A 23,534-nucleotide genomic window follows, 5' to 3' on the forward strand; every position below is an offset into this window, starting at 1 on the left:
CAGACGAGTGACAAAAACAGCAACTCACTTCAATAATGACGTCAATAAGCTTTTTGTGAAATTTGGATGAACTCATGAATCTGTTGTTTGATCACTTCATATTTAAGTAGAGAACTATAGTTTCCAAAGTTGAACATCACTTGTTATGATTTTGTTTTCAAATCTGTGCTCAGTATAACACAGATGAACAGTCTGTAGGGGGCAGTGTTGATCCAGCAAAGTAAACTCCTCCTGACAGGATAAATGTCTCTTTCTGTCTGACTGGAGTCTGAGATCAGGTTTCAGTCAGTCATTGCGTGTTGAAGGCGCTGTTTTGCACAGGATGACTTCAGAGGAGCCCTGTGTGTGTGTTTCCGTGATGTGGGACAGTAAATCATCGTTCAGACCCTCACGGACCTCCGGCGTCAAACCCCTCACGTGTTTCTGACGGTGAACTTCAGCAATCTTCGTGTGAATTGAAAGCGGAAGTTTAGCTTGGCGCCATTAATGCAGACAGTTGCAGCTAATGCATTTGGCTCACAGCTAATGGACATGGGCAGCATTTCCAGAGGTGAAAATGGACGCTGTCCAATAGTTATATATCAAACAATACATTGTATACAAGATAAGATGTCTAGATAACATTTTATGTAAAATAAAAATAAATACTTAAATATTTATTTTTCTAACGCTGATCAGAGAGCTGAGCGTGATGCTCTGGAATGCCGCATCTGACCTTTGACCCTTGACCCACTTTATTGAGATCATGTGAACAAGAGAGAAGGAAAAATAAAGGATAACACAAAGTCGTGGTGAAGAAAATGAGGTCAGACAGAAGATGAAGGAAACCCGAGTGATTTCTGAACCGTTAACGGTCCAGCCGTTCTCAGTGGAGCATCACATGATCGGAGGTGTGTGGAAGACATGAGCGTCGCAACCTTCACCGCATGTGTTGAAGCCACTGCGTGTCCTTCATCTCCAGCCAAACTGTTTGCAACAAAAATCATCCCATTCCTACTGAAGCCTGTTTCTGCCACAGGATATAAACGTAAATAAGCCATTATCTCATAATCTGGATTCTCTTTTTTAATTCTGAGAAAAGAAAAATCTAAAATGCGAGATATAAACTTTTGAGTTTATATCAAGTCTTAGATTTATATCTCACTGTTCTAAATTTCTATAGTAATTCTGGGTTTATATCTCGAGTCTATATATCGCAATTCTACATTTATACCATAATTCTAATTTATATATCACTTTGTTTGTATCTCCCAATTCTGAGTTTATATCGTAATTCTGAGTTTTTATGTTGCAGTTCTGACTTTACGTCACAGTTCAGAGTTACCTTGCAATTCCGAGTTTACAATGCAATTCTGAGTTTATATCGTAATTCCGAGTTTACAATGCAATTCTGAGTTTATATCGTAATTCCGAGTTTACAATGCAATTCTGAGTTTACAATGCAATTCTGAGTTTATATCGTAATTCCGAGTTTACAATGCAATTCTGAGTTTATATCGTAATTCCGAGTTTACAATGCAATTCCGAGTTTACAATGCAATTCTGAGTTTATATTGTAATTCCGAGTTTACAATGCAATTCCGAGTTTACAATGCAATTCTGAGTTTATATCGTAATTCCCAGTTTACAATGCAATTCCGAGTTTACAATGCAATTCCGAGTTTATATCGTAATTCTGAGTTTACAATGCAATTCCGAGTTTACAATGCAATTCCGAGTTTATATCGTAATTCCGAGTTTACAATGCAATTCCGAGTTTACAATGCAATTCCGAGTTTATATCGTAATTCCCAGTTTACAATGCAATTCCGAGTTTACAATGCAATTCTGAGTTTATATCGTAATTCCGAGTTTACAATGCAATTCTGAGTTTATATCATAATTCCGAGTTTATATCGTAATTCCGAGTTTACAATGCAATTCCGAGTTTACAATGCAATTCCGAGTTTACAATGCAATTCCGAGTTTATATCGTAATTCCGAGTTTACAATGCAATTCCGAGTTTACAATGCAATTCTGAGTTTATATCGTAATTCCCAGTTTACAATGCAATTCCGAGTTTACAATGCAATTCTGAGTTTATATCGTAATTCCGAGTTTACAATGCAATTCTGAGTTTATATCATAATTCTGAGTTTACAATGCAATTCCGAGTTTACAATGCAATTCCGAGTTTATATCGTAATTCCGAGTTTACAATGCAATTCCGAGTTTACAATGCAATTCTGAGTTTATATCGTAATTCCCAGTTTACAATGCAATTCCGAGTTTACAATGCAATTCTGAGTTTATATCGTAATTCTGAGTTTACAATGCAATTCTGAGTTTATATTGTAATTCCCAGTTTAAAATGCAATTCCGAGTTTACAATGCAATTCCGAGTTTATATCGTAATTCCGAGTTTACAATGCAATTCCGAGTTTACAATGCAATTCTGAGTTTATATCGTAATTCCCAGTTTACAATGCAATTCCGAGTTTACAATGCAATTCTGAGTTTATATCGTAATTACGAGTTTACAATACAATTCTGAGTTTATATCAGAATTCTGAGTTTACAATGCAATTCCGAGTTTACAATGCAATTCCGAGTTTATATCGTAATTCCGAGTTTACAATGCAATTCCGAGTTTACAATGCAATTCTGAGTTTATATCGTAATTCCGAGTTTACAATGCAATTCTGAGTTTATATCATAATTCTGAGTTTACAATGCAATTCCGAGTTTACAATGCAATTCTGAGTTTATATCGTAATTCCGAGTTTACAATGCAATTCCGAGTTTATATCGTAATTCCGAGTTTACAATGCAATTCCGAGTTTACAATGCAATTCCGAGTTTACAATGCAATTCCGAGTTTATATCGTAATTCCGAGTTTACAATGCAATTCCGAATTTACAATGCAATTCTGAGTTTATATCGTAATTCCGAGTTTACAATGCAATTCTGAGTTTATATCATAATTCTGAGTTTACAATGCAATTCCGAGTTTACAACGCAATTCTGAGTTTACAATGCAATTCTGAGTTTACAATGCAATTCCGAGTTTACAACGCAATTCTGAGTTTATATCGTAATTCTGAGTTTACAATGCAATTCTGAGTTTACAATGCAATTCCGAGTTTACAACGCAATTCTGAGTTTATATCATAATTCTGAGTTTACAATGCAATTCCGAGTTTACAACGCAATTCTGAGTTTACAATGCAATTCTGAGTTTACAATGCAATTCCGAGTTTACAACGCAATTCTGAGTTTATATCGTAATTCTGAGTTTACAATGCAATTCTGAGTTTACAATGCAATTCCGAGTTTATATCGTAATTCTGAGTTTACAATGCAATTCTGAGTTTACAATGCAATTCCGAGTTTACAACGCAATTCTGAGTTTATATCGTAATTCCGAGTTTACAATGCAATTCCGAGTTTATATCGTAATTCCGAGTTTACAATGCAATTCTGAGTTTATATCATAATTCTGAGTTTACAACGTAATTCCGAGTTTACAATGCAATTCTGAGTTTATATTGTAATTCCGAGTTTACAATGAAATTCTGAGTTTATACCGTAATTCTGAGTTTATTTTTCACAATTCTGAATTTATATCGTAATTCTGAATTCATTTTTCGCAATTCTGAGTTTATATTGTAATTTCCGAGTTTACAATGCAATTCTGAGTTTATACCATAATTCTGAGTTTATTTTTCACAATTCTGAGTTTATATTTCGCAATTCTGAGTTTATATCACAATTCTGAGTTTATTTTTCGCAATTCTGAGTTTTTATTTAAATTCTATTGATTTAAATTCTTTAATTCTTTAATTTAACTCTCAAATTCTTAATTCTCGGTTCTGAGCTCAGATCAAGATTTGTTTCGTTGAACAGATTTTATCATCACAGTTTAACCTGTTCACAGTCCGGCTCAAGCAACGTGGGATCTACTGTGTTTTTAGAGAAGAGGACGTCAATGACTGAACACAAACACAAGAGCTTCAGTCTTCGCTCACAGCCGTATCCATTTCCTCTTGCTTTAACCGATGATGTCATGCGCATCCCATGAGGCCGTGCTTCTGTTTCACCATCGCTTCAATTATTTACAGTGTTTAATTGAATCAGTCGAAGCAAAGAGAGACTCCCGTGATGCCCGGTGAAACCGTATCCTCTCTCCGGCCCGTCCGAGAGTATCGGCGCTCGACATCAACAATGCAAGATTCTGTGATCTTGGATTTGGAGCTTTTGCTCAAATCTCTCAACCCCACAAACAAACCGAGCCGAACACAAACAGAAACGCAGGAGAACTTGCACACGCACACAGAGCCGCAGATGTGAACACAAACATGAGCCGTGCGACTGTAAACACACACAGCCGCAAACAAACAATCACGCATCTGGTCCGTGCTCTCCTGATTTTACCTTGACCTGTAACACTATTAAACTACCATCTGCTACACTGATTTACACGTCATCACATTATTTTTCTTCATTACACTGATTTTCACTTTAAGTGCATATATACAGTTTAATTTTGCAAGTAAGAGGGGATAAAAAAATGAGAGCTCGGTGACGTCAGCTGAAAGGAAAGTCATTTCAGAAGCAGTTGCATAAAAAAATGAAACATTATTTCTTGAATTTCACTCATTATTTAACATAATTTCAATGCATATATTATGCATATTGCGTACATTTTTAAATGCACATATATAATTTTTGTCAATATTTAAACACTATTATTTTGTTTTATGAGCATGATGTTTTTTTCATTTTTAATGCATATGCATATGTGTATATTATTTCAATTTTAAATGCATATATTGGGTTTGGAGCAAGTTAACTTATAGATCAAACACTTAATTAAATCAACAGAATGTTGAATTTATGTTGCTTTTTCAACAGCAGCAAAAACAGACAAATTAAAATGACAGAGATGATGCACCAATCACTGCAGTTTATACTGAGGAATGCTTGAGTGGTTTGGACTGCAGGTCTTCTAAGGTTCAGGATATTTAAAGCAGCATTTATTACTTTACCACACCAAACAGGAAAGGAGAGATGCGGCGACTGAACGAGGCGGTTTGCTTCCCAACATCAGCGGCAGCTGGAAGAGCGAAGTCGAGTCTAGAGAGCATATTCATCATTCGCTCTCCCAACACAAAGACGGGCCTTGTCTTCGGCCCAACAGACTTCAGCGCTTCTCCTCTCCGCACGTCCCATAGGAGATTCACTTTCCAGAGCATGGAAGGAGTGAAACAGGCACAGAAGAATAACCTTTAGCAGCTGCTGGAGACACGATGGGCGTCTCGCTGCTAATGGAGTCATTCGGGACTGAAACCGACTGAACTCCTGCCAGACGCCAAAGCAGAAAGAGAGTCACTCAGAAGCGATTGCTAACTTCATTCACTAGCATGTTTTTTTTTTGGATGAATTGCATGGAGTACCGTGTAAATAAATACAAATTGCAATATAACAAATTGCAATGTAACAATTTTTTAAACAAATGAATGACTAAATTAATGAAATGTAACAAATTTTTGAAAATAAACAAACTGAAATGGAACAAATGTATTACCACAAATAATTTCATGAAATGCATGTGCAACAGATTAAATACACCAAAGCTAAAGACTATTGTTTCATTTTCACATTAGACTCATCAAGCATTAAAATAACTTGAATCTACAATTCAAACACGCCATCAAGAGTGACGCTGTAAGGTTGTGCAGTTGAAGCAGAAAACAGAAGCTCTGAGAATGTGATGAAGTGTGTCTTTGGGCAGGAGAGGCAGATGTCTGGCCCAACATGAGCTCACAACCCCAATCCAACTCAAATACCTACAGCGAGAGGGAGGGGGAACCATAAACGTACAATTTCCTGAAAACACACTTTCCTTAAATCCCCCTAAGCTTTAAACCACAAACTGTGCTCGACCCACACACACATACTGTACACACACGTTCCCCCTGTAAGGCCTCTGTCACTCCTGACTGTGTAAGAGGTTGTTTTTGACAGACTTCCACTTTTTCACACAAAGCAGAGAGCATTTGAGCTTTAGTCTGACATTTGTAGCACTTTTAGCCATTCACACTCAAACACACATTCAAGCTGTGTTCAAAAACATGTGAGCTGCCAACATACATAAACAAATGCCTTTGAAGCTCCAAAACACACACTACATGAATGCAAAGACTTCTAGATGCACAAGTCTGATTTCATGCATTTGTGCAATATGTGACAGATTAGTGATGTTAACAATGCAATGCCCTAATAACAAGTGATTTTTAAATTAAAAACTTTTTAATAAATCATTTTCAGTACTGAAAGCAATATTTATCAGAGTCTTGTTTTTAGAGAATGAGCTTTGTGTAACACAGTGTGCACTGTAATAAAATAATTGTTTGAATTATGTAAATAAAACAAATATTATTAGAGTACATTTTACTGGAAAATCCTATTTTAGTCTTTCTACTTCAAAATCTGATCGTTACTTGCTGTTTCTTTGTAATTATTTGTGAAATTTACTAGTAATTTGTAAGGAAAAAAACTATTTGTAAGGAAATCCTGCACTCATTTTTAAACTATTTGTTTCTTCTTAAAATTTTGGGACTTTTTCTCATTTAGTGTCATGAATGTAACCCTAAGTTTTGACACATAAATGTGTTTGGAAAGGCAAATTTGGGAGAAAAGGAAACAAATAAAACAAACTGCGTAAAATACTGGTTAAACTATTTGTTTCTACTTGAATTTTTGTGACTTCTTCTCTTGTAGGGTCATGAATATAACCCTAAGTTTTTGCACATAGTTGAGTTTTGGAAAGGCACATATGAATGACTTTGTGTTCATAAATAAATATGTAAAACATAACAAATAACACAAACTGCTTAAAACAGTGGTTAAACTATTCATTTCATCTTGAAGTTTTGTGACATTTTCTCATTTAGGGTCAAGAATGTGACCCTATGTTTTGACACATAGTTGTGTTTGGAAAAGACACATTTTCTTTACTATGATTGTGTTCATAAATAAATACGCAAAATGTAACAAATAATACAAACTGCTTAAAATGCTGGTTAAACTATTCATTTTATCTTGAAATTCTGTGACATTTTCTCATTTAGGGTCATGAATGTGACCCTAAGTTTTAACACATAGATGTCTTTTGGAAAGGCAAATCTGAGTGACTATGAAAACTTTAGACTCATCTGATCAATCCTGCACTAATGTTTTTTCAGTATGGTATTGCCTTCACCGTGAAGCATAAAATACAAAACGTTAACGCCCTAAAATGCTGTCTAGGAAGGCAGCTCACTAGGTTTTAGAAACTGCATTAGGGAGGTTAGAGAAAGGGCCAGTTACTCACTGCGGGCCGGTCGACTGCTCTACTTTCCATTAATGGTAACTGGAGCTAATCCGAAGTGCATGAAGGGTCAGGCTGTTCAACAGACCACAACACAGATCCGACTGTAATCTCTCTCCTGCACGCAAGCTGGATCCCTGAGCGGAGAGAGAGACAGAACGAGGATTACAGCAGCATCAAACAGTTATATTACACCACTATGTGTTTATATATGACATATACCTCCAGATGAAGTCAATGTCCTACTGTGTGGGCGCTGATATTTACTTTTATTGTGGTGCAAGTCAGTTTGACCTGCAATTTTTAAACTGGTTGAAACAGTGGTAAAACTACTACTTTCTTGTTGAAGATTTGGGACTTTTTTTCATCTAGGGTCATGAATGTATCCCTACGTTTTGACACATAAATGTATTTGGAAAGGCAAATTTGGGAGACTATGATTGTGTTCGTAATTAAAAAAGAAAGAAAATATAACAAATAAAACAAACTGCTTAAAACGCTGGTTAAACTATTTATTTCTTCTTGAAATTCTGGGACTTTTTCTCATTTAGGGTCATGAATGTAACCCTAAGTTTTGACACATCAGTGTGTTTGGAAAAGCAAATCTGGGAGACTATGATTGTGTTCACAAGTACAGAAGAAACATAGAAAAAGTAACAAATAAAACAAACTGCTTAAAATACTGGTTAAACTATTTATTTCTTTTTGAAATTTTGTGACTTTTTCTCATTTAGGGTCATGAATGTAACCCTAAGTTTTGACACATAAATGTGTTTGGAAAGGCAAATTTTGGGAGACTATGATTGAGTTCATAAAAAAATAAAATGTGAAAATACAACAAACTTTTCAAAACGCTGGTTAAATTATTTGTTTCTTCCAAAAGTTTTGTGACTTTTTCTATTTTAGGGTCATGAGTGTGACTCTAAGTTTTTGCACATAGTTGTGTTTTGGAAAGGCACATATAAGTGACTATGATTGTGTTTATAAATAAATACATAAAATGTAACAAATAAAATAAACAGCTTGAAATGCCGGTTAAACTATTTCTTTCTCCTTGAAATTTTGTGACTTTTTCTCATTTGGGGTCATGCATGTGACCCTAAGTTTTGACACATAGATGTCTTTTGGAAAGGCAAATCTGAGTGACTATGATAATTGACTCCTAAGGAGAATTTGCTATTTTACAGTTTCAAAGTCAAAAAATCTGTCAAAGCATGTTTTTGATTGTTATCTTTTTGGATCTCAATTACTAGTCTGTTGCAGCACTGAAAAGAAGTGTGAGAAACCAATTTACTAAAACCCTTAGGAGAGTTTGAGAAACAGATGCAATGACTTTTCACTGCAAAAAAAAAAAAAAAAGCAGTATTTTTGTCTTGATTTTTAGTATGAATTTCTAAATATTCTTGAATCAAGATGCATTGACTTGAGAAGCAAAAAGACTTAAGATATTATATGTTGTTTTGTGAATAATTTATCCAAATATTGTTCGATTTAGCTTAAAACTAGAAAAAAATTCTGCCAATGGGGTAAGAAAAATAACCTTAATTCAAAATAAAAACAAGAGTTTTTTTTTTTTTTTTTTTTTTTTTTTTACCACATTTGCGGATATTTTCTCTTGCTTTAAGCAAAATCTAACATTTATTTTAATTATTCAAAAAAAAAACAAAACAAGACATAATATCTTAAGTCATTTTGCTTCTCAAGTATTTATTTAAGAATAATTTAACAATAATTTGATATTTGTAGTGGAAAACATGACAAAAATACTAAGCAAAAATCGCCCTCACAAATGTAGAGAGTTCAAGTAGCATTAGATACTATTCATACTTCTTGTAGTCATTCGGTGTGTGAATAGTCACAAGTGGTCATGACATCCAAGAAATGGTGTCTGGCAGCTAATTTCGAACATAAAAATATGTGGTTCAAACTCAGAACACGAGGTGTTTTCTTTTCAAACACAACAGATGTTCATAATTTCTCATATTTTGTAGTCTCCGACAAGCTAGAATAGAGGATTTATTTTTTTTAACATGACTCTTTGGAAACCAATGGGAGTCAAATTGCCCCCAACACAAGGAGAGGACCATTTATTTTATGCAATAGAAGTTCATTATTTCTCACATTTCAATTTTGTTTAGTTTCTGACAAGCTATAACAGAGGATTTATGTTTTTACATGAGTCTTTGGTGAATTGCACAGAAACCAATGGGAGTCCCCCAACGCAAACTCTATGAGAACACAGTGTTTGTGTTCTGATGGATTATTCCTGATTTAAACGTAGCACAAACAGCTGAGCGCTCTCTATCTGACATCCCAATATTGAATGACAGAGTCCATGCATGAAAGGTCACGTCCCGCTAGGTAATCTTAGCTAATGGAAACGCCTCGGGCACGGTAAATCAATAAACTCTAGCCGCGTCGCCATCAGCCATCGGCGGCTTCCAGGAAAACTCCTTCTCTAAGAACAGAGGATCCTACTGAGAACACAAGACATTTTCCAATACGATGAAAATAAACAACTATGAGCTAACCGACCTCGGGCAGCCGAAGCGCATTACGTCACTCATCGTTCCAGCCGTTTCATGACCTCATACTGTTTAGCGCATTAAAAGGCAAAGGTGCATTGAACAGAACTCATTATTGCTGGACACACAGCAGTTAACCACTGACCCACTGACCCTGTGACCTCTGGCCTTATTCGGGTCATTCCTGACCGTACCTGGAGCCTTACTAATCTGATTTAATCTCAGGCGTCTCTAAGACTCTCTAAGACAATCGATTGGGCTGTCAGTCACAACAAATCTGAATTACCGAGGTGAAGGAGGAGCGTATGTGCTATGGATTCTTGCATTGCTACTAGCAGTATTATTATTTATTTATTTTTGTGTGAGTGACTATGTTTTTGCATATAGTCGTGTTTTGGAAAGGCACACATGAGTGGCTATGACCGTGTTTATAAATTAATATGTAAAACGCAACAAATAACATAAACCACTTAAAATGCTGGTTAAACTATTCATTTCTCCTCAAAATGTTGTGACCTTTTCTCATTTAGGGTCATAAATGTAACTCCTAAGTTTTGACACATAAATGTGAAAAGGCAAATTTCAGTGACTATGATTGTGTGCTTAACTAAACACATCAAATGTAACAACTAAAATAAACTGCTTCAAATGTTGGTTAAACAGTTTTTTTCTTCTTGAACTTTTGTCACTTTTTTCCATTTAGGGTCATAAGGGTGACCCTAAGTTTTGACACATAAATGTCTTTTGAAAAGGCAAATTTGAGCGACTATGATTGTGTTTATAAATAAATATGTAAAATGTAACAAATAACATAAACTGCTTAAAATACTGGTTAAACTATTTGTTTCTACTTGAATTTTTGTGACCTTTCCTCATTTAGGGTCATAAGGGTGACCCTAAGTTTTGACACAAAAATGTCTTTTGAAAAGGCGAATTTGTGTGACTATGATTTTTTTTAATAAATACTTAAAATGTAACAACTAAAATAAACTGCTTGTAATGTTGGTTAAACTGTTTCTTTCTTCTTGAAATTTTGTCACTTTTTCACATTTAGGGTCATAAGGGTGACCCTAAGTTTTGACACATAAATGTCTTTTGAAAAGGCAAATTTGAGCGACTATGATTGTGTTTATAAATAAATATGTAAAACGTAACAAATAACAAACTGCTTAAAATGCTGGTTAAACTATTAATTTCTCCTCAAAATGTTGTGACCTTTTCTCATTTAGGGTCATAAAGGTGACCCTAAGTTTTGACACAAAAATGTCTTTTGAAAAGGCAAATTTGACTATGATTGTGTTCTTAAATAAATACATCAAATGTAACATCCAAAATAAACTGCTTGAAATGTTGGTTAAACTGTTATTTTTTTTCTTTTTGAAATTTTGTCATTTTTTCCCATTTAGGGTCATGAGAGAGACCCTAAGTTTTGACACATAAATGTCTTTTGGAAAGGCAAATTTGAGTGACTATGATTTTTTAAAAATAAATAAATAAATAAAATTTAACAACTAAAATAAACTGCTTGAAATGTTGGTTAAACACTTTGTTTCTTCTTGAAATTTTGGTACTTTTTCCCATTTAGGGTCATGAAGCGGGACCTAAGTTTTGACACATAAATGTCTTTCGAAAAGGCAAATTTGAGCAACTATGATTGAGTTTATAAATAAATATGTAAAATGTAACAAATAACATAAACTGCTTAAAATACTGGTTAAACTATTTGTTTCTACTTAAATTTTTGTGACCTTTCCTCATTTAGGGTCATAAAGGTGACCCTAAGTTTTGACACACAAATGTCTTTTGGAAAGGCAAATTTGAGTGACTATGATTTTTTGTAAAAATAAATACATAAAATGTAACAACTACAATAAACTGCTGGAAATGTTGGTTAAACTGTTTCTTTCTTCTTGAAATTTCGTCACTTTTTCCCATTTAGGGTCATGAGGGGGACCCTAAGTTTTGACACACAAATGTCTTCGGAAAGGCAAATTTGGGTAATTATGGTGTTGAGGGTCAAACTGAGCTCCATTGGTTTCCATGCAATTTGCCAAAAAAAAAAAAAAAAAAAAAAAAAAAGCAATTCTAATTTTATAAAATATTTGGATTTCAAATAAACACTGTTCTTTTTTCACAAAAATATTAGGCTGTTTTCAACACTGATAATGATCAGAAATGTTTTTTGAGCAGCAAATCGGAATATTACAATGTGACACTGAAGACGAGTAATGATGCTGAAAATTCAGCTTTGCATCACAAAAATAAATTACATTTAAGCCTATTTTAACACAGAAAACAGCTATTTTGATTTGTAATAATATTTCACATTTTTACTGCATTTTTGATAAATAAATGCAGTTTTAATGAGCATAAGAGACTTCTTTCAGAAACAGTAGTGTGTATATATGAGGTTTGTCAACTATACACATATATTAATCTCAAAATCAGCTCTTTGCCAGATGAATTTTTATGCATTGATGTCATTTTTACTTTCATTCACTGATAATTATTTCCCCTGTTGTGTCCATACTGGCTGGAGTCCACGCAAAGCGAGATGAACCCAAAACGATAAGACACAAAGCGCCATTCGATACGTTGTGAACGGAAGAGCTCTCCAACTCCCTTTGTGCTGCCGCAATGCATTCTGGGACGTTTTGCGGGTGGGTGGGTGATTTGGAAGTCGCCGTTTGAGGGGTCCAGGGATCCCGGCCAACAGCGTCTGACAAGAAACATTTGTTTCTCATTTGGCCGGCGAGCTTGAATGAGTCGAGCGGATACTCGCATTTCTCTAGTTACAGGATCTGTCCCGTTCTGTTATGTTCCAAACGATGAGGAATTGGAGAGCACACAAAAGCCAAAACCCCCAAAACTGAGCCATTACTGACTAAAAAAGCGGCCGCATGGAGAGCCGTTGGCTCGATGGACGATTTCAGAGCCAAAACAGACAATATTTAGCAATGAAATTCCACAGCAGCAACGTTCCCTTTAAAATGAAGGAGCGCAGAAACTGTGCAGTGCACAAACGCAGCATCCAGACATGATGCATTACGATTTTTTCACACATGCTCTCCATATGCATTCACTGTTGTTGATTCTAGAAATGTATGAAGGAGAGGAAATTCGTTTCTGTGGACACATCTGGCTTAAATATGCGACGAGCGACCCCTGGTCTCACTTTAACCCCCCCCCGTCAGAGATGCGGTCGCATGGGATGCTTTGCAAAATCTGTTGCCATGGCAACTCGCTGTCATCAAGTGTGGGTGGATTTTGTTTTTTTTTTAAAGAAGTCTCTTCTGCTCACCAAGGCTGTATTTATTTGATTAAAAATACAGTAAAAATGTGAAATATTATTAGAATTTAAAACAGATGTTTTCTATGTGAACATCTATTAAAATGTAATCAAAGCTGAATTTTCAGCATCATTACTCCAGTCTTCAGTTCATATGCTGATTTACTGCTCAAGAAACATTTCAGTGTTGAAAACAGTTCATATTAATATGTTAAATAAATATAGAGATTTGTGCATTAACTATTAAATCACAAAAGTAAAATGTTCAAAAATCATGTTTTTTTATTATGTTTTTGTGTCTTTTTGTGTTAGTTAGCTGTGTTTTTTAGTTATTTTTTACCTAATAAAAATAACCCAGCTGCAGTTTGATTAAGATTAACTGGAAAGTACAGTGAAAAACATGATTTTTGCAAATGAACTCTTCATGTATAATTTTTATTTAATGCATAATATAATTTCATTAAATCACAAAGGAAAGTATAAATATGTTAAAAAAAATTTGTTTTATTTTATGTTGCCAGAAATGTAAAACACAATGATGCATTATATATATGTCATTTTAATTTCTTTTTATTATTATTATTTTTTTAAAGACTTCTCTTCTGCTCACCAAGGCTGTATTTATTTGATTAAAACTACTGTAAAAATGTGAAATATTATTAGAATTTAAAATAGATGTTTTCTATGTGAACATCTATTAAAATAAAATTTATTCATGTGATCAGATCTGAATTTTCAGCATCATTACTCATCCTCAGTGTCACATGAGCCTACAGAAATCATTCTAATATGCTGATTTGTTGCTCAAGACACATTTCAGTGTTGAAAACAGTTCATATTTTTGTTATTTAGCTATTTTTAGGATTCTTTGATGAATAGAACGTTGAAAAGAACAGCATTTAATTAAAATAAAAAACCTTTTTAACATTATAAATGCCTTTACTGTCACTTTTGATGAAAGTCTCACTGATGCTACACAACAAAGTGATGCTATGAACAAAAACACTCCCATTATGAGCAACAATATCGCATGTTTTTATGCTTTGCTGATTATAATTGGTCGGTTTAGTGTGTAACTAGTAGTGTAGCTGGTGTGGTCGACTGTAACCACACTGCAAGCAAAGGGAAACAACAAACCAGAACGCTCTCATTATAATCAACCGTACTGCTTTGTTGATTATAATGGAAGTGTTCTGCTTTTGCAGTTCGTCTCTCTCATTCATTTTTCTTCTCTACACTTTCTATTTTTGTCTGTGTGTTGATGTATTATGTGTTCCATCACTCTCTCTGTTATTATAACAAAGGTAAGAGAGAGAAAGAGAGAGAGAGAGAAAGAGAGAGAGAGAGAGAGAGAGAGAGAGAGAGAGAGGGTGGGTGTGTGAGAGATGAAAGCGTGTCAGTTACGCAACATCTTCCTCCTGTTCTGCTTTCTGTCTGGGAAGAAAAAAAATGCAATTACCGTCGGAGTCCCTGAGGCCTCGTCTCTCGTCCAATCGGAGCGCGGGGCCACCACCATGACAACGGGTTACTAAGCAGAATCTCCTGACAGGAGGAATGTCAGCGCTGAGATGACGAGTGACTCTCTGCCTTCATTAACAAAGAGACCTGCGGTAGACGCGGCATAATGATTAGTATGGAAACATTAATGTTCTGTATTTAATGCATTAATGATTAAATAACAAATGGAAAAATATTACACACACATTGTTCTTAGATATAATTTTTATATATTCTTATCTATATTGTAGCATCACTTTCTTGTGTAAGGCCATTGAGATTTTAAAGAAAAGAATACTTTTATTCATCAAAGATGCGTTGATAATGTTACAAAGATTTTTCATCAAAGAATTCTATAAATGTATATAAAATAGAAATGTATACAAAATATTAATATATAAAAATAAATAAAATAATATGTAAAATAAATACAGAGATTTTTGCATGAACTATTAAATCACAAAAGGAAAATTATATATTTTCATATATGAATTTATTTGCAAAATCAGATAACTCGGATTTTTACAATGTTCAAAAATCATGTTTTTATTGTGTTTTTGTGTTAGTTAGCTGTGTTTTTTAGTTATTTTTTACCTAATCAAAATAACCCAACTGCAGTTTGATTGAGATTAATTGGAATGCACAATGAAAAGACATGATTTTTGCAAATAAACTCTTTTTATTTGATGCATAATATTATTTCATTAAATCACAAAGGAAAGTATAAAAATGTAAAAAAAAAATTTTTTGGTTTTATTTTATGTTGCCAGAAATTATAAATACACTTTCCATTGACACATGGTTCGTTAGGATAGGACAATATTTGGTCGAGATATAATTACTTGAAAATCTGTAGGGTGCAAAAAAATCTAAATCTTGGGAAAATCACCTATAAAGTTGTCCAAATGAAGTTTTAAGCAATGCATATTACAAGTTTTGATATATTTATGCTATGAAATGTACAAAATATCTTCATGGGACATAATCTTTACTTAATATCCTGATGATTTTTGGCATTAAAAAAATAAAAAAATAATAAAAAAAAAATAGATATATATTTTTTTTAATTATAAAACATCTAAAACCATGTTGACGTCACGCTACAAACTGTCTAAATACATGCACGATTCTTAATTATAGTTTTAATGTTAAAAATAGCTTTTTAGGATCAGGTCTGCTATGGTTAAACATGTGTTTCTTTGCTTTTCACAGAGGAATTTTTGCAAACTGACTGTCTGATCTTAAAATAACACGGTCCAGTCAGCATTTCTCTCTCTCTGTTGCTCACAGAAAACTCTTTGTTTTTGCTAATTATATTTTCTCTGGCACCTGGTCTTGAACCCAGGACCACCCGTGAGCCCCCGGAGTTTAAGCAGCAGCTCTCAGACGGGCTTTATGGATTATGACACATTCGTCTGCAGGTGAGACGTGATTATGAACAGAACAACCCGTTTGCTAAAGGACAGTCAGTGTGTGTGTGTCGTTCACCCTCCTCACAGCAAAAGTGGCCATTAAAACACTCTTTTGAGACTCCTGAGTTATGTAAGAGCAACATTAGAGTGACATAAGAGTGATATAACTCCTCTGGGGTATTTAATAATAATCTCTTGCATATGAAAACAAAAACCAAATGTTCTCATGATGACAGTTTACTGTAAAAATCCTGTAAACTGTAAACGACTATAAAATGCTACAGTAAAAAGTACAAAATAATTAATGTACAGATTACTTTATTTTTACTGTATTTTTTACAGAATTATATAACAACCACAGCTGCCGGTTTTTCTATAAAAAACACATTTTCCAACTATATTAAAACGTATCAATTTGAAAAAATAAGTAAAAACTTATACAAGTGTTTTTATTTTTTATAAAAAAAATGTAAATGACGTGACGCCTACATTTTCTATCCGATTGCATTTTTATAGGTTTAATAGGTAAAAAATAGGTTTAAATGCATTAAAAAGAAGCCACATATATGAAGGACCTCTCCTATGTATGGACCCACTTAATAACTTTTTAAAAAGATTAGTTATTTGTATTTTTTCTGTTATTTAAAGTGTCAAAATATAATGTGGTGCGACCTTCCGGCCATAACTGTTACTTTGGAAGCATCGTTGAAATTACCGTAAATTTATTTAGATTAATTTTCTGCACTATTTGGCATGATTTCCAAAGTGTTTTGTAATCCTACATCAAACTGCAAAGCATTTGTATTTATATTTCCATCATAATATACAAACAAACTTTGTCCGATGATTTCCATTTTATGAAATATCATGTGGTGCGACCATCAACAAACTACTATGTTGGGACTTTTATGTTGAAATCCATTCAAAAATAGGACTTTGCATCATATACCAATTTGCCAGTGACCCATATAAGCATCAAGCAGGTTTGTAACTCTCTTTCAAATTTGGTATGACCTCAAAAAAACAATGAATATTAAGTTATATCTTTATTTATTTTAATTATAAATTTCATAGTGACCTTTTGTAGGAAGCTATCTTGTTTTGATTAGGTGGCCAATTCTGTGCTTATAAATTTTGACTGAATTTGAAATATCATGTGGTGCGACCACTGCAGAGTGTTTTCCATTATAGATAAATGTCCCAGATTGGCAGTTTTTGTGCTTTTATATTCAACTGATTGCTTATATACATCTTGTATCACCTGTGAAAATACGTCAATACACACATTTTTCAAGTTCAAGTCCACTAACTTTAATCTACTCTCCTGTCTGGTTTGTTTGTTGGACAAAGTGGTGTATTCGGCATTAGGATTGGTCAGATCGCCTTTTAATCAAACTCCCAGTGAAGGGCCAGTTGAGCAGCGAAGATTGGGAAAAGTTATAAAATAAATAACTGTACTGCACTTTATGCACGTCTCTTTAAATAGATTTTTAATGATATAAGGCCTTTGCATCATTTGGAGCGACCACTCATCATGTGGTGCGACCGATTATAGCAATAACTGTATTAAAATAAAAATAAAATATCTCATTTCTGTGGTTGAATCACTGATACAACATGCTTAAGTGAATGGTATTTTTAAAACATTTTAATCAGTTTTATGCAATTTACAGGAAGAATAAATCTGCTAACTACGTTTAAGAAGGCAACTCTGAAATTACAAAACAAAAATATGAGATCATTATTTACAAAAACTCAAAAGTAAATGCAAATATTTTGTTTGTAAACACTTTAATTACTGAGAACTTCTAACGATGTTAAGTGTGTTCAGAAATTTCAATATAAATCATGGTCGCACCACATGACATTTTTTAAGGCTATGAAAAAAACACTAAAATCACTTAGTTTTAAATTTTAATATGAATTTATGTGTACGATGAATTAGCCATAGGCTTTAAAAATGTCATGTGGTGCGACCATGATTTATATTAAAATGAATTTCCTTAACATGCTTAACATTTTTTGTTCTCAGTAATTAAAGTGTTCTATTTTGAGTTTTTGTAAATAATGATCTCATATTTTTGTTTTATAATTTCAGAAGGCATAAGGCTTAACTTATTTTTATATATATATGGCCTGGTTTGGGCATCTCTGGTTAAATAATAAATGCAAATCTGACGTAAACACATCTCACAGGTACGTCGGTCAAATTCTGGTTTGTTCTGCTTCAGGCCCGTTCAGGATCGCCTCACATTCCTCCTGACCTCCTTGGTTTCTGCCAAGCCAGCGAGCTGTAATTACTGGGGTGGAGGCTCTACAGCGAACCCTTTTTCCGGAAATCTGGGAATATCTTACCCACTTAACTGTACTTTGCTCAACACAACAAAAACAACAACTCCGGAGGAAAATAACAAGTGGAATGAGTGCCATGTGTTGCAGAGGAGAGCGCGACGTTCAGCCGCGATTATTCAGAACTCAACACGCATGCCGCAAACACATGGAAGAGATCTGTGCAAAGAAATATCAAAGAGAAACCGGCCAGCCTGCGCTATTTTAAACATTTCAAACCTCAGGCTGGTCCTGTACTCGCCTATAAAGAACGTCAACCGGTTTGGAGAGGTGGTTGGGTCATTTAGACGCCGTATGTGATGTATTTGGGCTGAATGGAAACAGATGAAAGCACCGGGGTAAAACATAGTTCTCATAGCAGTGCCGGATGGTTAAATGATGCCTTCCATTCAACTCGGAAAGTTGGAATTTCCCACTTGGAAAAGCGCAGTAGAAATAGGAAACTTTCATTGATGGCTTTTCCTCAAGCGCACGTCAAGGGGATACTGTCTGAAACTAGAGCAAATCATGTTAAAAACATCTTTTACCTTCAATGGATCCACTGCAGTGAATGGGTGCCGTCAGAATTATAGCTGATAAAAACATCACAATAATCTACAAGTAATCCACACCACTCCAGTCCATCAGTTAACATCTTGAGAAGACAAAAGATGAAACAAATCCATCAAGACATTTTGAACTAAAGTGGTCTGGTCTGAATCAGGAGAGAAATCTGCACAGATCAAACACTGTTTTAATAGTGGATTTGTTTTAGCTTTTGTCCTCTCAAGATGTTAACTGATGTACTGGTGTGGTGTGGACTTATTGTGATGTTTTTATCAGCTCTCATTTTGACGGCACCCATTCACATCCACTGGTGAGACAGTGATGCAATGACACATTTCTGCAAATCTGATGAAGAAACTAACTCATCCTAATCTCGGATGGACTAAGGGTGAGTCATTTTCAGCACATTTTCATTTTTGGGGAAAATATTCCTTTAACCAATGGTTTCAGCCGGACAGTGGGGCGTTTCCTCATACGGCGGTTCTGATTGGCTAAGTCACACGGAGGCCGTGAGCGGCAGTGTTGCTGTGGTGATATTGTGCGAGAGAGAACAGGACTCTCTTTGAAAGACTCAAGTGTGTGTGTGTCAGTGAGTTTACATTGCCTGGCTGCCATCAGCCCACGGAGCGGATCTCGGAAAATTACTGGCTTACAGCTTTATAAACACAGCGACTGAGGGTGACCTCTGAACAAACACACTGTACAGTACAAGAACTCAATGAAGCTATTTTAGGGTACATGCAAATCATGAGGTCCAGACACACCAGAAATCTCTCAGAATCACAGACGCTTAGGTAAACAACAGCTCGGTTTACAACAACTATGATTAAAACTACTGATTTTTCAAAGAACTGTAAACTGAAATACAGAAATACAAAAGAACAGTGTCTGAAAAAGGAACTAAAATGAACACAATAACAAATGAATACAAATAAATGAATGAAAGAAGAGTTCATTTGCAAAAACAGGTCACTTTTTTCATTGTGCATTCCAATTCATCTCAATCAAACTGCAGTTATTTTGATTAAGTAAAAATAACAACAAAAAATACAGCTGACACAATAAAACAATAAAAACATGATAATGTAATATTGTAAATAAACTCTAGAAATAAGTTCTGAATAATGCACAATCAGGGTTATTATAGTTAACTAAAACTGAAACTAAAATTAAAACCATCAAACTTTTTTTTTAAATATTAAGTTTTAACTGATATAAAAATATATGTATATTTAAAAAATTATATTTAAAATTTTAAAATTTTTCATTTAGTCTAACTTGAAGTATTAAAACATAAATAAATAAATAAAATAATGAATAAAAATACTGTATACAGACATATTTAAACAACAGAAACTACTAAAATGACACAAAACAAAATTACTTTAATATTAAAACTTCAACTATATTAAAATGTAAACAGAAAATATGAAAATAAAAGCACGTTTAAAATATTACAAAAAATAAAACTACTATAGTACAGCAATAATACTAAAATGAACAAAAAGAAATGGAAAAATGCAAATGAAATTAAAAAAAAAATCAGCTGAAACAAAGTAAAACAAAAAAAAAATTAATAAAAATACTGTATATAGACATATTTGAAAAAACAAAAATTACTAAAATGACACAAAACAAAACAACTAATATTAAAACTTTAACTAATATTAAAATGAAAACTAGAAATAGTATCGCAATAATACTAAAATAAACGAAAAGAAATGAAAAAATGTAAATGAAATAAAAAAATCAGCTGAAACTAAGTAAAACTAAACTGAAATTTCCATAAATCTGAAAATATCACATTAATAGCCAATAAAATAAAAACTAGATAATATAAAAATATATATATATAATATATATATATATATATATATATACTCTCTGCTGAAAAATCAATAAATAAATAAAATAAAAAATAACCCCAGCTATTCTCTAAGCCTGGCCGAGGTGATAAACCCCTCTAAAACCAGCCAACCAGACCAGCCTGACCAACCTTAGGCTGGTTTGAGCTTTTTTAACCCAAACAGAACCTCTGTGAGTGATCTGTACCAGCAGCAACTGTCTAAGTAGTGCTCATGTTAAGCTAATGATGCACTTATTATGCTTTAAAAATCTGTTTATGATTCAGTTCTTGAATATCTAAAGCATCCTCAAATAAATCAGAACTCGCATAAGACAGATGGAACGGATCGACACAGTTTCATCGCTGACGTTACAGTCACACACAGACGGGAGTAAAGAGTGAATCTGGGTTTAACAGTTAAGCACATGATTGCATTTGAAAATTATACTGCTGCCGCTGGGAAGGGAGGAACAGACGAGATGCACGACGCAGGGATGTGTGTGTGTGTGTGTGTGTGTGTGTGTGTGTGTGGTCTGCTGACAGAGGGGAATTCCAAACCTGGGATTAACTCCGGCTGATGGAGGGCCAGCGTGCAAAGGACAGAGGAAGGAATGCGTTACGGCGGGACACAGAATGCGTGTAATTATAAGCCACATGCTGGAAAAACACACACACACACACACACACACACACAAAGCATGCAAAAGTACATTTCAAAAAACACAAATATTCCCTGCTGGAAAATCAGAAATATACACTTTCACTGTTTACAATTATATTTTGCATCATGGTTTATGTAAAATGTGGAAAAAAGCATTTAAATTATTAAAAAAAAAAAAGATTTTCAGTTACATTTCCTTTAAGTATCAGTTTTGTCTCCACTGTTTCTCCTAAAAATCCTGAAAAGAAATAAAAAGAATCACAAATGAGTCAATGTTTGAGATTCTTTATGAAGCTTGTTTCCACCATGAGATTTAAAAAACAAACAAACAAACAAATAATAATTGCAAATTTTCTCAAAATTGCAAGTTTATATCTCACTTTCTTAGAAAAAAGTCAGAATTGTGAGATATGAACTATATTTAGCATCGTGGTTTGTGTAAAATATTACAAAAAAAAAAAAGATTTTCAGTTGCATTTCCTTTAAGTATCAGTTTTTCTCCACTGTTTCTTCTAAAAATCCTGAAAAGAAATAAAAAGAGTTACAAATCAAGAAAAGAAAAAAAAAGCATTAATGCATATTTTTATTTGAACTTTTTTCTCGGAAATGCAAGTTTATATTTAACTTTCTTAGAAAAAAGTCAGAATTGTGAGATATGAACTATGTTTTAGCATCGTGGCTTCTGTAAAATGTAAAAAAAAATAAATAAAATAATTTAAATTCTTTTTTTTAAAAAAAGGATTTTCAGTTGTTTCTTTTAAGTATCAGTTTTGCCTCTGCTGTTTCTTCTAAAAATCCCGAAAAGAAATAAAAAGAGTCACAAATCAAGAAAAGAGAAAAAAAAGCATAAATGCATATTTTTATTTAGACTTTTTTCTCAGAATTGCAAGTTTGTATCTCACATTTCTTAGAAAAAAGAATGTTGAAAAATTATTTAAATTATTTAATAAAAAAAGATTTTCAGTTATGTTTCCTTTAAGTATCTATTTTGTCTCTGCTGTTTCTCCTAAAAATCCTGAAAAGAAATAAACAAAGTCACAAATGAGTCAACGTTTGAGATCATATTGAGATTCTGATTGCTTTAAGAAGTTTGTTTCCACCATGAAATTAAAAAAAAAAACATAATTGCACATTTTTATTTTATATTTCGCTTTCTTAGCACAATGCAAGAAAAAGTCAGAATTGTGAGATGAAAGTTGCAATTTCCATTTTTTATTCCAATGCAGGAAAAAACAGAATTGCAAATTCAGAATTATGAGAAAAAAGTGAGTGAATATCTCATATGTTGCAATAATATAAGTTTATATTTTGTAATTCTAAGTCGCAATTATCTTTTTTCCCTGTTGTGGAAACAAAAAAACAGAACTTGTAAGGTGTAAACTTTTTTAAGAAAAGAAAAAAGTTTTTTTTATATTTGTGATATAAAAAGTCACAATAACTTATTTGTGTGTTTTCTGTAGAGCTGCTTTACAGCTGAAATTGAATTAGTTTCATAATTAATTAATTCTGCTACATTAACACTGTTATTTTTCTGTTTATTAATGTGAAGCTTTGTATAAAGTGTTGTAGAAATAAATATGACTTGACTTCGGATCTTGGCAGATCTGAGCCCGTTTTGAGGCATTGAGATCTGAAGCATGTGAGATTCTGGGCTCTCTTCTGAGAAGAAACATATATAATCATGAATCTTGTGATCAACGAGAAACAACAAGCATTTAAAGAGATCTCACATGTGAGGAAGGGTCACTGAACTCGGTCATTCGACTATCAGACGGACAGCAGATGCTTTGTGCTTTTCCTCCGGATCCATCATCACCTCGTTTCCCAACGGCATGTTTGTGTAAATAATCGTCAGGCGTTGAGTAATGCTGCTCAGAGTTCCCCGTCACACTGTCACGATGTTTACTAGGCCATAGTGCTGCTCTGTGTGTGTGTGTTGGGTTTGGGAGTGTCTGCTTTCACTCTTTCATCATCCAGTCTTTTCTGTGGGCTGAGAAAGAGGAGTTTTAGAACAGAATTTAAGCTCTGTCTACAAGTAAAAATACTATTTAGTGGT

General features: G+C 33.8%; 2 long non-coding RNA genes across 7 annotated transcripts in view; one reads left to right on the forward strand and one right to left on the reverse strand.

Annotated features, from left to right (window-relative positions):
- LOC127172928 (uncharacterized) overlaps positions 1-23,534 on the reverse strand; it is a 38,819-nt gene that overhangs the window by 3,212 nt on the left and 12,073 nt on the right. For 2 of the 6 annotated variants that reach the window (XR_007828693.1, XR_007828689.1), the window contains 4 exons: positions 23,209-23,468; positions 21,376-21,716; positions 14,627-14,772; positions 7,357-7,490 (listed from right to left, as the gene is read on the reverse strand). This is a non-coding gene — a long non-coding RNA (uncharacterized LOC127172928). Of the gene's footprint in view, positions 1-7,356; positions 7,491-14,626; positions 14,773-21,375; positions 21,717-21,747; positions 22,000-23,208; positions 23,469-23,534 lie in introns of those variants that run through there. The other 4 variants (XR_007828690.1, XR_007828691.1, XR_007828692.1 and 1 more) reach the window with 4 other exon arrangements.
- LOC127172930 (uncharacterized) lies at positions 121-5,545 on the forward strand. Its single transcript, XR_007828695.1, has 3 exons — positions 121-550; positions 679-1,027; positions 5,042-5,545. It is a non-coding gene; the product is annotated as an uncharacterized LOC127172930 (long non-coding RNA).

Source organism: Labeo rohita, chromosome 11 (genome assembly GCF_022985175.1).
Source record: "Labeo rohita strain BAU-BD-2019 chromosome 11, IGBB_LRoh.1.0, whole genome shotgun sequence".
Taxonomy (NCBI): Eukaryota; Metazoa; Chordata; class Actinopteri; order Cypriniformes; family Cyprinidae; genus Labeo; species Labeo rohita.